The sequence below is a fragment of the Megalopta genalis genome, chromosome 5 (assembly GCF_051020955.1).
Source record: "Megalopta genalis isolate 19385.01 chromosome 5, iyMegGena1_principal, whole genome shotgun sequence".
Lineage (NCBI taxonomy): Eukaryota > Metazoa > Arthropoda > Insecta > Hymenoptera > Halictidae > Megalopta > Megalopta genalis.
Genome location: NC_135017.1, coordinates 10,368,064 through 10,383,381, shown reverse-complemented (window position 1 = coordinate 10,383,381; position 15,318 = coordinate 10,368,064). Strand labels below are relative to the sequence as shown.

Sequence of the window (15,318 nt, the reverse complement as noted above, 5' to 3'; positions counted from 1 at the left end):
GTCAAATAATACGTGGCAAGCTGGTGCAACAAATTTAAATGACGCGAGATTTAAAAGCAACATTTTATAATTATATTATATTTATATTATATTTGGTTAAACGACGGGAATAATGAGCATTCGATGAACACTCGGTTATACAAAATGTATTTGCGGCAGCCGTTCGCCGATTTTAATAAGCGCGAACCGCATCGACGTTTGTTAATTGCGCTCGTTAATGAAATCGGCAACGCAACAATGCGCTTCCGTCGCGGCCTCCGAAAATTATGCGGGATACGCCGCCTGTCTCAGACTCCGCGGTATTAATTACGCTTTCGATCCGCCTCCGGAAAGTGTTCGCCTCGAAAAAGTCGAGAAACTCGCCCAATTTCGCCACTATCATTCGATCGCGATACGGACATTTTTCTGAACAACGAGAACTTCTCACGAAACATATATCTCGTAATTTGTGCAGAATAATTGTACATATTTCATTTACGGATTTACGGTTCGTTTATTTATTAATGATAATGCGACGGAAAAAGAAACAGTGACAGCAGAGAGCCGCAGATTGAATTACGTTCGGCGTGTTTGTGTAATAAAATGCAGCAGCATTTATACATATAATTAATGAACAGCTATTTTATATCACGGCTCGAAGAAAGGAAAATTAACGAGGATATTGATTCTGGTTACGCTGTCCGTTTCCAATAATGCGATGACCATGTATTTGTTTAATAATATCGAACTTTGCTCGCCGGTTGCGGCGCACGGAAGAATTTTATTATAATTCGAGGGATTCATTAATTTATCATTGATCACGTATGCCGGGCACGACTTTCGACGGAGTCAATATTAATTTTATATTAATTACAAGATACGACGAATTTCGACTTTTTGCCGGAGCACTTCGACGTCCAGTAAATGATTCAACAACGTTTTAATAATGTTTATTCATCCGCGATATCACGATAACACGTATACCGTTTCATTCGGCACCGTCTGCGGAATCATTACGCGTGAAACACAGTTGCAGCATCGCGAAATTTATATCGTAACAAAAATCGTTACGTCGCGAATTTTTGGCAATTTCATTGTTCGCAATGGCCAGGAAAATTTGGTTAACGCCTCGGCGAAGATGTTAAATGGGATGCTGGAGGCAGACGGGTGTCAATTCGAAAGTCCTCGGCAGAAAGAGGACGGGAGGCGTCGGTTTCTCTTAAAATTGGAGGCTTAGAAGCCAGCTCGCGTTCGAGCCGCGGCGGCAGCTCTATTTTCTCGGCGATCGAACGCTGAATAGAGAGCTCGTAATTCACGTCGCGGGAAATTAATTAATTACATCAGCTTCGTTCGGGGCTGGCTGATCGATACTGAAAATTATGTGCCTCGATATGACAGCGTGCAGCCGCGTCTTCTGCAAACATTCTCCCCGGAAACAACTTCTACAACTTGCTCCAATTTTCCTCCGCCGCAGCCTTGCAAAATTTATGCTTTTATTTAACGATACGAACTTCCTGATACGTGTCCGCTACATACAATTATTGCGTTAATAATATAATTAAATTTCGTCCGATCAGAGATCTTTGTTCAGGCTTCTCTTAAATAATTTCTTGCAACATTCTGCAATTCTTTTCAAGGTTCTACAATTTTATACCAGGCACTACAATATTTTTTTCCAGATTCAGCAATCTTTCTTCGAGATATACGATGTTTTTCAAGAGAGAGCTTACAAGTTTTTCTGCGTCACACTGTTCTCTTCCAGGTCGCACAATTTGATCAAGGTTTTAGAAATTTATTCCAGCTTTTATAATTCTTTTCAAGACTGTACAATTTTATTCCAGACATTACAATATTTTTTGAGGTTCTGTTGTCTTTCCACAAGGTATACGATTTTTTTCTAAGCTCTACGATTTTTTTGCGAAGGTCCACAATCTTTTTTCTGCGTCACACAGTTATTTTCCAGGTTCCATAATTTGATCAAGGTTTTAGAAATTTATTCCAGGTTTTGCAATTCTTTTCAAGACTGTACAATTTTATTCCAGACACTACAATAGTTTTTTGACGTTCTGCTGTCTTTCCACGAGCTATACGAATTTTTTTACAAAGATCTACAATTTTTTTCTACGTCGCACAGTTCTCTTCCAGGTTCCGTAATTTGATCGATGCTTTACAATTTTATTGCAAGTGGAACAACCTTTTTTTTCAAGGTTCCACAATTTTATTCTAGGCATTAAAATATTTTTCGAAGTTCTCCAATCTTCCGTACACTTTCGACACTTTTACAAAGCTCGATTAAAATTTCGCTAGCTAGTGAAATTGATCAGGACGGTCCACGAACGTTAATGCAACTACCCCCACTCCGCAGCGCCCGAGATTATGGTAGGAGAGATGGGCGTGCCTAAACTCAATTGTGGGGGCACAGCATCGGCCTTGAGCGACACGATCTCCCATACTCCTTTTCGTTCCACGCCGTACCAGTAGCCTGCCATATTAATACGCTACGCGTCCCCTGTTTCTTCGGGAACGAAACGTGAGCGCTAGCAGTTCGAATAAATGGAAAGCACCGCGCCGTTGAAAAAGAATCGACGGTCGGTCGACAGCCCGGTATCGTATTTCTCTCCATTAAATGTAATTTTTCCCCGCTAATTGACAAGGTAACGTCGCGGTGGCAAAGGTAAACCGCGGGCAAACATTCTTTAACGAGACTTTCGCTACGGTCGGTCGCTAAAAATACAGAAAAATCGCCGACAGTATCTTATCGGCGTCGTTATCTATCGGGAGGAACAGTGCTCTCCGGCGACACATTTCGCCGGCGCGCCGTGTACCCGTGCGACGTTGTTTGTTTTGCCTTCGGTTTCCAATAAACCGAGCGTTCCTGAAAACAAGAACCGGAGAAGGAATCTTAGTTCTCCGCGACAGCGTGGCTTACGACCAGACCAGACACCGAACGAAGCACAGGGAGAGGGGGGAGAGAGAGAGGAAGAGAGAGAGAGAGAGAGAGAGAGAGAGAGAGAGAGAGAGAGAGAGACAGAAAGCAGCCAGATACTCGATTGTCTCGGCGATCGAAACCGCGGAACGAGGAAACGACGAACAAAGCTGCCGGTGGACGATTAAATTCGTTGTTTTCGTAATAATCCGCGGAGCCAGCCTCGATGGAATTAATAACGACGAAAATAAACGGACTCCAGGGACGAGACTGCGGCCCAAGGTGGTCCAGATCAAACAATTCCCATCTTTTTTTAAACCGGAGTTACGGCCAAGTAATTGGCAAAATAATTGACATACCGAGGTCGAGTTTAATTTCGCTTCTGTTCAGAGAAATCATTAAACAAGCGTGTAAAAGTTTCATGCATTTTTTAGTATCATTTCACGTGATCAATTTGTCCGTTCACATTAAGCAATCGATAAATGTTGTACGAAACAATCGAACCTGTCGAAAGGTGCAATTTTTACTTGGGAACTTTCGTTCCATCGTTTACAATTTCTGAAGTCTAACGAAACTTCTACAATGCAGCAAACACATTTTTTTGGTGCTCCATTTTTGCTATTAATTTTGTTATAGATTTTATTAGATCTTATTATAGATTATTATTATAGAATTTATCGTTTCGAGTAACATTTATCGCATACCTAAACAATTCGAAAAATTCTAACACAAGAAGCCACGAAATTAATTACTGAAAAACGTGCACGTATTTCAATTTGACACGCTTCTCTTGATCATGGCAGCCGTAAGAGAGACAACGAAAACTTTTCTGAGACAAAAATTGTTCAAATCAACGAGATCTATCTATCAATGAGATCTGTGCAACGAATATGTTTAATCCTTCGTGTAATTGAAGAAAAGCAATTCGGCGCGCCGAATTCGTGTCAGGAAGATAAGATTTTCGGGCAGCGCTTCCCGCTCGTGATAACTAATGTAATATCAGTGGAACGTCAGCTGGATGGGATCCAGATCGCGGAATATAAATATGCGGCGAGTTGTGAAATTTTTTTTCCACGTGGGCGGTGAATTACACAAGCGCGCGGCGTCCGCTATAAATATTTAATGTTGCGGGAAACGCTACGGTCGCGGGGAAAGCCTTATCAGCGGCCGGTATCAATTTTCAAGAAATTCCAAATGGCTCCTATCGGAACGATTATTCCAATAGGCTGCAATTACTTCCGGTGACTAATGGGCTCATCTGCCGGCGGCGTGGCGCGGCGGTATCGGCGTGAACAAGAAACAGTAATAATCATTATTAGAACCCGTATCCTCGCGTTCGAACCGAGAAAAATTGAAGGTAACAGTTTCTAGATCGATTAGCGAATTGCGAACCGTGTCGACAAATTACAGATAAATATATTATTATACATTATATCATTATACTATATATATTATTATTACATATAAATATAATGATCGCGGATCGTTGAGCGTTTATGGCTGATCCAGATTTTTAAACGCAATGAAAACAAATTAACAAAGAATTATTTTCGAACAACTTTGAACAAATAGAATAATCTATCGAATAATTTTGAATAAATAGAATAATCATCCGAATAATTTTAAATACCAGATATATCGAATAATTTATTCGAATAACAAATTATTCGAATAATTTTAAACAGATCGAATAATTTATTCGAATGAAATATTATTTAAATAATTTTAAGCAGATCGAATAATTCACTCGAATAAGAAATGATTCAAATAATTTCAAGCACATCAAATAATTTATTCGAATAAGGAATTATTATTCGAATAAGATGTTCTAGTAAAAAGTATTCAATGGGGTAATCACCATAAATAAATATTTATGCGAAATCACTAGAACGACGACCAACTCTGGTCAATGGTAAGAGAAGCGATTGCAGCGTCGAGAAAGGAAAAGCGAATTTTTTCGCGAGACTGCTCAGACAATTTCGAGTGGCTGGTCTCACGATGAATCGAAGCTCGTAGAACACGAGGCGCGGGCAAAGTGAAAACCGAGAGAAACCTCCCATGTGGGAAGAGAGAAAGGTCGTGACAGATTATATTGTGGAAGTTCCGCGACCATGACGGAAGAAGCAACTAGTGTCGCGCGCGGTTCTTCTGCCGCGCAAACCTTACACGTACAATTTATTTGACGAACAAACATTCAGTCGGCACAGAAGCCAATCAGGGTAATGCTACTAATGCTGAGCACAATTTTTATTCCAAGATGACATAGAAATGAACTCGACCAGAAGAGAGAAGCGAAAGAAAAATGACAATGTTTCTGTTTCAGAAAATAACAATTCCCTCTGAACAATTTCGTTCAGTCACTCCGCGGTTGCGACAAATACAAATGCATCGACACTTTCTATTTAAACGACAATTTTTAATATCGACTGAATCATCGAATCGCGTCAATGGAATTTCCACCACCTCGTAAATATTCATTCGACTGTTATCGTTACTCACCAACGAGTGATTCAATTGATAATAAATCTTCCGCGAGTGGACAAAATTATACGAAACGGGAGTAATTTATTCATTAATTCAATTAATTTCGCACTCAGAATATTTCAATCGAGGATATTAAATACTTAATTAAATTACAAGCGCGGGGTTAAAATATTCTAGTCGATTAGTTTTGTTTATGAAAAAAACACCGTCGCGGTCGATACTAGTGCTGCTATCTGTTGTTTGTTTATCAAGAAATCGACAATGTCGATTCATCGACCGTAAGATCCTACGATGTGCGTGCACTTGCGTAACTAATATTCAACGAAAGGTCGGCTTACACTGATTGGCTTCTGAACCGTCTATTTAACAATGCTCCGTAACTCCGCCATTGTCTGGAACAAAAATCCCGAGAATCCTCGAGCAACAACGTTGCAAATGATTAATTTATTTGAACAGCGGAACGCGCTAGAAATATATAAACAGAAAGTTAATTAGAAAATCGACGAACCAGTGTGCCGGCCGAATGAATGTAAAACACGGCGTAACGCGGGAATCCGGACTCGATGGACCGAAAGTTTACAACGCGCCGCGCCGCGCCGCGCCGAATATCGACGGGATCGAGAGGCGAAATAGCGAGCGCGCGTGTACGCGCAATAAATATTTGAACCCGCGTTTCAATCATCAACGGGATCCAATTTATCGGAGAGAGCCGTATCGAAAACTCTCCCAGCTCTCCCCCCTCCACCCCCCCAGGCCCCGCCTCTTCTTTTTCCCTACGAATAAACGTCAACGACACAATCTGATTAAATGGAACAAAGATGGAGGGGAAAATAAATTAATCCCGGGCGACGAGGATCGGCGTTGTATTATCGAAAACCGCAAACCGCTGAATAAACTGATAGTTTATTTAATTACCGCGCCCCCGCCCCCCGACAGTCGATGTTTGCCGATTAAAGTGTACCGCGGCTACCGTGATTGTTTTTTTTCTCTAACGTTCGACAAATTATGCAGACATCCTTCCCGGCCAGAGTTGGAATCGCATTGTTTGAAATATTATATCAAATAACATCGTGTTGTTTTACCTCGTAATTATCTCCATGCCTGCGGTCATTCTCGGTATAATGATATTTGGAATATTATTTTATGTATCCCGTTGTTTTATTTCAGAGTTGCTTGAAATAATTATTTGTGATAATGGCGAAATTCTACTCGGAGATTATACGGTGATCTAATTATATCAGCTACAAGTCTGGCTTGTAATGGCAACCTGATTGATATTTCTGCAAGATGAAAGGACGGGTCTGACAATGTTAACATGATTATCTAATAATAAGAAAGATTTTTCAGTGGAACGATTATGTTCTTTCGCGACAATATTTATTTATGTATTATTAATTGACGAGCCCCGTTGTAGATGGATTCAGATCAAAATCTGCTAAGAATAAATTTCTCGGGAAGAAGCTTTGCACGAAGCAAATTGATGCAGCGACTACTTAAAATAAAATCTTCTTCTTGCATATTATTTTGGGAACTGTCTTTTATCATAGTTGAAATCAAAATTAACCAAATAATTCATTATTTGAAATGAAAATCAATGAAGTGATTCATTATCTGCAACTGGATTCAATTTCAAATGGATCGAAATTATTTTTATTCTCAAATAACAGCGTTGAAAATAATAGTCTTTTTTCGACACCAATTGTTTGAAATAGTTTTTTCTTATTTTCATTTCACGTTTTCCCAGGTCCCGACAATGCACGTTGCGTGCGGTACAGTGTGATATATTAGCAGAAATATGCGAATTGCTTCGACTCGATTTGAATTGCAGATGTTTTCCCGCCACAGAAAAAACATTGCCAAACAATGAACATTTTTCTTCCGAACTTGAACAACGTTCTCCTTGAGCTGCCCATAATTTTTTCAATCGAGTTTACAGTTTTTTGCACGACCTGTACATTCTTCCCGAGCCTCACAATTTATGCCGAAAGCTGTACCACATTTTTTCCCAGACCCTACATCTTCTGTCGAACGCTGCGGAGTTTTTCTACGCTCTCTACAATTTATGCTGAAGGCTGTACAATTTTTTCCGAGTGCTCACAATATGTGCTAGAAGCTGAATGATATTTTTTTCTGAGCCCTACTGCTTTTTTCCCGGACACCACAACTTTTTAGAGACTCCACAATTATTTCATTGGTCTGTCCACCCTTTGTACGGGTTCTACAATTTTTTCTGGGCTCTACGATTTCGATCGAGAGGTGTGGAATTTTTCATACGTTCAGTACCTTTGTACGAGTTCGACAATTTTTTCCTAGTCCATACAATTTTTTTCCTATACCCACGATATCTTTTTTTAGGTTGAAGAAGTTTTTAAAAATTCGACAATTGTTTTTCTTGTCCTCTTACCGTTCATACAGGTACTGCAGGATTTTTCCTGAGCGCTATGATTTTTATTAGGGGGCGAGGAATTTTTTGTACGTTCAACTATGTTTGCCCGAGCTCTACAATTTTTTTTCCTAGTCCGTAAAATTCTTTTTCCATCCCTACGATATTTTTTTAAGTTGTACAATTTTTTAGAAATTCGTCAATTATTCTGCTCCTCTTTTTACCGTTTCTAGAGGTACTCTATGATTTTTCCTGAGCACTATGATTTTTATTAGGAGGCGTGGAATTTTTTGTACGTTCAACTATGTTTGTCCGAGCTCTACAATTTTTTCCTAGTCCGTAAACTTTTTTCCCGATCCCTACGATATTCTTTTAGGTTGTACAATTTTTTAGAAATTCGTCAATTATTCTGCTCCTCTTTTTACCGTTTCTAGAGGTACTGCATGATTTTTCCTGAGCGCTATGATTTTTATTAGGAGGCGTGGAATTTTTTGTACGTTCAACTATGTTTGCCCGAGCTTTACAATTTTTTCCTAGTCCCTACAAAGTTTTACACCGTACTTTCTTCCTGATATCAACTATCTTCCCGCGCGCGTGATCTTAGAAAATATCAACTTCATTCTCTCTATTCGGTGACTCAAAATTATTGAAGCAAAGAATTCCACGTCGAATGAACCGCCCCTGATCCATCGTTTAGCCAAGCCGCCCCCGTCAGGCATGGTCTCTCAGCATTCTAATCGGCCGCGACTCGGCATCGTGGCGGATTCTCGTTGCGTTCTGCGGCAGGTCGTATCCCAGGGCGCGATATCTCTGTAATTTGACTCGTGATACGAATAACGATGGCGCACCGTATTCCCGGGGCACGCGGAATACCCGGCTCGAATACTTTCGTGAAATGGAAAGTTATTTTCACCGGTGACGCAAGGGGCCACCTGTTTCGATGTCGCCGTGTCGGCTTCGTTTTCCTTCCCTTTTTTCTTTTTGCGGCTCGCACACGAAAACGTCTCTTGCGAGAACCGGTTCCGCGAGCGTCCGCCGCGCCGTGAACACCGCCACAAAGAAGACGAGCAGCCGAGCCTAGAGCCGCGAAGCCACCGGCGCGCGAATATTCCGCGTCTAATATTTCATCGGACCGGTCATTACTCTTCCACTGGTGACAGTGCCGGGCTTAATAGATTGACGGTCACTTATGAAACGTCTTATACAATCCTGCTCTGCCCTCCTTAGCCCAATTGTCCTAACATTCTCGAACGGTCGATCGTAAATCATCGGGACCATCTGAAAAACAGTCTAGACCGCTTAATTACGTTTGCAGGCTATTAAGGAACGTGCTGTTAAAAATTATTCTGCGCGTTAATGTGCTCCGTCGACGACACGCTGCGAACGATGTTGCACGTGTTGCCTCGCAATTGCAATTGCAGTCGGATCTCGCTCGAGGAATCACAACTACGAAGTAATTCAATTATCGACCATGACAATAGATGCATATTTATCCAGAAGCGGTGAACGAAACTTACGAATTAGTGAAAGTGTTGGAACAATGTTCCCGACGATAATTTTCACTCCGGACGAGCACCAAGATTTATGAAATTTTAATGCGCCCGGACAAAGTTACGACACCGGCGGCAATTCAATTTGACAGTGAAAAATGTCCACACTTTTCGACCGTGCTGATTTCGCAGTGCATTATGTAGTTCATCGGGCCATAACAGCTGGAACCAAAGTTCGTAGACAGTACATACATAGTTGCTCGTTTCAACGAGATCCGTCATTTCGCGAAAGATTTATCAATCGTTCGTGCAATTTTAACACGTTCCCCGCCGCCGTCACACGTGTGCGACGACCGCGATTTTGTATCTCGCGCGGAGAACATCAAATTAATTTTGCGAATTGTTTAAAATTGTAACACGGTCATTCGGAGAATTTATAGCTTCCATTTCACGATATTTTTATTATATTTTATAGTAGAACAGATACACTCAAAATCGACAAATACGATACAAATAATTAATAATAATTGTACTGTACCATGGTTTATAACAATTCCGTTCATTATTCAGCAGTTTTTTCAAATATATTTTTCAAGACATTTCATACAGACTTTGACTCAATGGAATATCTTATAATAACAATTTATCAAATTATTTATCGGCTCTCCGTTGTTCCTATTGTAACAGCAATTTATTTGATCCAACAGCCGAAAATTCGGCAATTAAGTGGACGATTTGAATACTCTGGGTCAATTTTGACCTGGCCACCGGCTTGAGAGGGTTAATGGAACGATCAAAACGACGATCGCGAAGCAAATTGCGCTAATGCGCAAGGAAAATGTTAGGCACAAAGTAACGCAGCCGCGGTTGGTAACTGTCGGTGCCGCGAGCGCGATGTACACAGGGAGTAGCGTGTTTGGTTTACAGGAAGGTACGCTCTGATTGCCGGTTTAAAGCCAGTTTCTATTGACAATGGCGTCGTTCTTGCCGGCGAGGCTTCGCTTCGCGCATCTTCTCTTTCGCGGCGAGATTGCAGGGCCGCGCGCGGCGCACAACCGACGCTTTCATTTTCAATGAAAACAGAACCGCCGGAAACAGCGTCGTCCCCCCCTGTTCGATCACAATCGACGCGAAATTTATTGACCGGCCTGCGTTGTTGCATTGCACGGGCGACTGCAAAGGCCTGTCGCAAAAATCAGCTTCGAACGGAAAGCTTGCACGGAAAAATCGATAACTTGGCTGTTCTAATTCAATACTGAAACATTCGAAACAAAAATTTGGAGATATTTTACTATTTCGTGCCAAATAGTATAGTATTGTCTCCATAACTGACGCTTAGATTGTGCACAAAAATGGACAATTTGGGAAGAGTAGATACGATTATTCGAGCCCTGTAGCTCGATTTTTATAGCTGTTGACAATTCGTAATTATAAAAACGAACCGCAAGACTCGAATAGTCGTATCTCCTTTTCCCAAATTGTCCAGTTTTGTGGACAATCTGAGCGTCAATTAGAGAGACATTACTGTATTATCAGAACAACACGAAACCGATATATCATTAAATGCAAAATGTGTCCATTTTTTGAGCGCTGCTTTTAAATTTCGCGCCGTTTAAATTTTTTGCATCGAGTTGTCATATGTTATTTATGCGTAGATATTTATTTATGCGGTGAACGAAAATGGAGAGACGTTCGACGTCTGTTTGTTGTTAAAAATTATGAAAAATTTGGTGAAAGTGTTGTGCAGAAGTTGGAAGAAAGTTTCGCGAAGAACATGGAAGAGGAAACTGTACATCGAACATGCAAGTCAAACGAGTAATTAAAAAACTTGAAATAGCAAGAAGTACAATTTTCAGGCAAAAGTCGTCCTTTCACAGGATCCGCAATTTTATATATTTGCCAGTTGTACGAATGAAAAATAATTACGCCAGCAAATGTTGCCGGTCGTGCTAAAGCGGCAAAAGTGCAGATTCCCACTATTTCGGGAACCGCGCAGAACCAAAGCGGGACACATGATGTCACGAAAAGTCAGGTCCACGTGTAACGCTCTAAATATAGCGTGGTGTATAGTCGGCGTCGGCATGCCGGCCGATGTTAACAAAATAAAGAGGTCCGTACGTGTCGATCCCGCGATCGCGCACACATTCTCGAATCGCGGGAAACCTATGATTCATGCTGCGGGATCGAGGAGAGCACAGGCCGTGCCCGGGGATAGCCCACACAACCGATTCTCACGATCCCGTGGAAGTTAATGAGCGCGCTGACAGGTGTTGCAGCCGGCAGCCGGCGATGCTACTGATCCAATATTTGTTGATCCCCGCCGGGAGTGGGAGGATTCGTACAATGTCAGACGTGATCTAATTTTCTTTTGTCCGAGTACAAAGAAACAAACGCTGCCACAATAGAACCACCGTCTCTTTTATCATCATTTATCTCGTTCTGTTTGCGCGACCACGACGACGATCATTTACCGTCATTTCTACCGGGGATTTACACGAGAACCGGTTTCCGAATTCCAATATTTACGGGAAACCGGTTGGACTGGTTCACCAATTTTTATGAGCGTAAAAAACACAAACGCGGTTGAAGAACATCTATATTTAGTTAACAACTTTTCAATTTATTACATAGTTACGGAACTATGTAAACATAACAAATTTAAATATGTCATGAAGCAACTGAAATGAGCACGTGAAAGAATTCATAATTCCTCATTCATTTAATGTTTTATATATATGTAATTAATTGTTTTTTAGCAAAAGGGTACTCGACGAAAAGAAAATTTAATTGTCTTTTTATCATTATTTGTGAAATATTAAATACGTTATTGATGAAATATATTCTTTAATACTACAAAAAGTAAATATGAAAATCGTAACAATATTTATTAATGATTTGACAATTGTTTTTAGATAACTATCTTAACGAAGGTAGTGTCCAGATACCTGACAGACGATTTGTTAATAAAATATGTATGTAATATTATATGTTAATAAAAAGAAAAGGAGTAAAGAATTGCGGAAATAAAAATATTCTGCTCTTTGTCTAAAAAATTTGAGTAGATCTCTTTGACGCTTCTGATGATTACGACGCGAGATCGCCAAGTTGGGGCCAATCAACCGGCGATTAATTAGCGCGCCGGTGTCATCAAATGCTTTCCGATCACCCAGTAGGTTCACCGGTACAAAAATATCTTGGTTCGGCCTATGTCTGATCGATACTTTTCACCCACGTATCGGCAGCTCCACGTGCGAGGGTATTGGACCCATTTGCGACCATGGTCGCGTACACACGCGAGCCTCTCGGGTTCGAGGAACCAGACGAGCAGTCGTTTCTCGGTCGGCCGTATTACGATAAAGCCTTGTAAACTATACAGTACGTAGAACGGCCGGCATTTTTACGCCCACCAAGTGCCGGGTATCGTTCGTGAGTCCGCGCAACAAAGTTCCTTTGTGCAAACACGTCGCTATTAGGACTGCAAATAAACCACCGACTGTTTCACCAGATACAACCGTTCCGCGCTTCTGCAAACATGTTCATACTATATCAGACTTGTTCGAAAGTTCGAATTTCCGAGTACGGTGAACACTCTTGAACGTTTAGATACTAGGTCGAACCTTTGAACTTTTAGTCGCTAGATTGAACGTTTGAACTTTTAGATACTAGATTGGACCTTTGAACTTTTGGATACGGGATTGAACGTTTGAACTTTGAAGTAATAGTTTGAAAGGCTAGTTTGAACGGTTCAACTTTGAAATACTTGTTTGTACGTCTCAACTTTGAAATACTTGTTTGAACACATTTCAACTTTGAAATACTACACTGAACGTTTGAAATTTTAAGTACAACAACTCCGAATAGTTATATATTTAAATACTCATTCGAATTTCCATATACTACATTGAATATTTTAACTTTTAGAGACTGCTTCACACCTTTGAACTTTTAGATACTAGATTGCACATTTTAACTTTAAAGTAATGATTTGAATGTTTGAACTTTCGAGTACTACTCCGAATAGTTAAATATTTAAGTAACAGTTTGAACACTTAACTATCGAGTATCATGTTGAATTGTTGAATATTTGACTATTAGTTTGAACGCTGACTACTTTGAACTCTAAACTTTTAACTACTACTTTTGAGCTCTAAACTTGTAAATACTACTTTAAACTCTAAACCTTTAAATACTACTTCGAGCTCCAAAATTTTAACTACTACTTTGAACACTAAACTTGTAAATACTACTTTTGAGCTCTAAACTTGTAAATACTACTTTAAAAACTCTAAACCTTTAAATACTACTTCGAGCTCCAAAATTTTAACTACTACTTTGAACTCTAAACTTTTAAATACTATTTTGAACTCTGAACCTTTAACTACTACTTTGAACTCTAAACTTTAAAATACTACTTTGAACACGAAACTTTCAGATGCGACATTCAGCTCCAAAATTTTAGATACTAATTTGACGACAGGAACTAAGTATACTACGTTGAACATTTGCATTTTCTAGTGGAACAGTTCGGAACGGTTTGAGGATATGAATATTCCTAGTGGCAGCCAGAATCGTGGCTGCAGTCCGGCCAGCTAATAACAATTTAATGGGTCAACAGCGACGAGCAGTCCCATCGTCCGCCCGATACCGAGATAATCGAGGCTAATTAATAAACATCGGTGATACCGCTTAATAAGATGACTAATGGGCACGGAGAAATATCTGAATGGTGGCTGCTCGGGATTAGAATTTCACTTGATATACACCCAGGGGAGGTGGTGCCGAGACGAAGAAGTAATTAAGTCCGAGAGTCACAGAGCTGATACACTCGCGGTTCCATTGAATGCGAGGCCCGACGTTCGCACACACTCGCTTTACGTAGTTTCTCGGAACGCGAAGGTAAGAGTGCGCGCTCCGGTGTTCTGATGTAATTAAACACGTTAATTGTGCGCTGGGTGCACTCGCACGGTTACGCGGCACTCGGGGAAAAAAATATTTCTCTTCTGGAAATCGCGATCGGCGCTCCATCCTGTACTCGCAATTAAGCGGTATCGATCCATTATGTAACATCGCTCTTTCAAACTTCGCCATACCTCGTCAAACATTCCGATTCTCCGTAGAAAATATTTTTTGGTCTATGTATCGCGTGAAAGTTGACTTGCTGTATCTGGAAACCTTCAAATAAATTCCTAAATCATTAACAAACCTCGTCAAATCTTGTCAAACATCCTAATTGGTTACAGAAAATTGTTTCTAGGCTAAGCACGACGTGAAAATTAACCTGCAGCGTCTGCAAACCTTCCAAACAGATTCGAAATAATTAATAAACCTGAACAAATCTTGTCAAACATACTAATTAATTATAGAAAATTGTTTCTAGCCTAAGCACGATGTTTAAATTAATCTGCAGGGTCTGCAATTATTTAAATCAATTCTCAAATATCCAACAAACATCACCAAATCTTGTCAAACATCGTAACTGTTTGTAACAACTATTTTCTAGGCTAAGAACGATTTGAAAATCGACTTGCACTGTCTAAAAGCCATCAAATCAGATCCTAAACGAGCCACAAACCACGTCAAACATCACCAAATGCTTCTAAACTCCGTTTCGGAAAGTATGAATCGCAATTAGTCGTGACAATTCAGCTAGGAATAACAAGTAAATGCCGCCGTACGCAAACAGTGCAAGAAATCGGAAGAAGTTGCGGTCGATGAACCGAAGAATGTTAAAAAAAAAATTCGCAAGAAGCAGACGCGTGACATCAAAGCCACCGGACCCCGCGAAGCAACGACATCGTCACAACCTTCGGCGCTCGTAATTCCCCGCGGAAACAAACATGCAAAACGGTGTTCGCAGAGTGAGAGAGAGAGAGAGAGAGAGAGAGAGAGAGAGAGAGAGAGAGAGAGAGAGAGAGAGAAGAGTTCCCGGTAAAGTTACAGCGTCGACCGGTTCGAAACCAATTTTGGCGGGCGGTTGTGCGTCGCGGCGCGGCGGTGCCTCGGATTCTGGCGCGCAAACGTAAACAGCGCGAGCGTGTGGCAAATATTATGGTTCG

The 15,318-nt window shown here is 40.7% G+C and overlaps 1 protein-coding gene across 9 annotated transcripts in view; it reads right to left on the bottom strand.

The window, feature by feature from the left end:
• Nucleotides 1-15,318, bottom strand: part of heph (polypyrimidine tract-binding protein 1 heph) — a 492,203-nt gene that overhangs the window by 372,889 nt on the left and 103,996 nt on the right. The gene's annotated exons all lie outside the window — the stretch shown is intronic.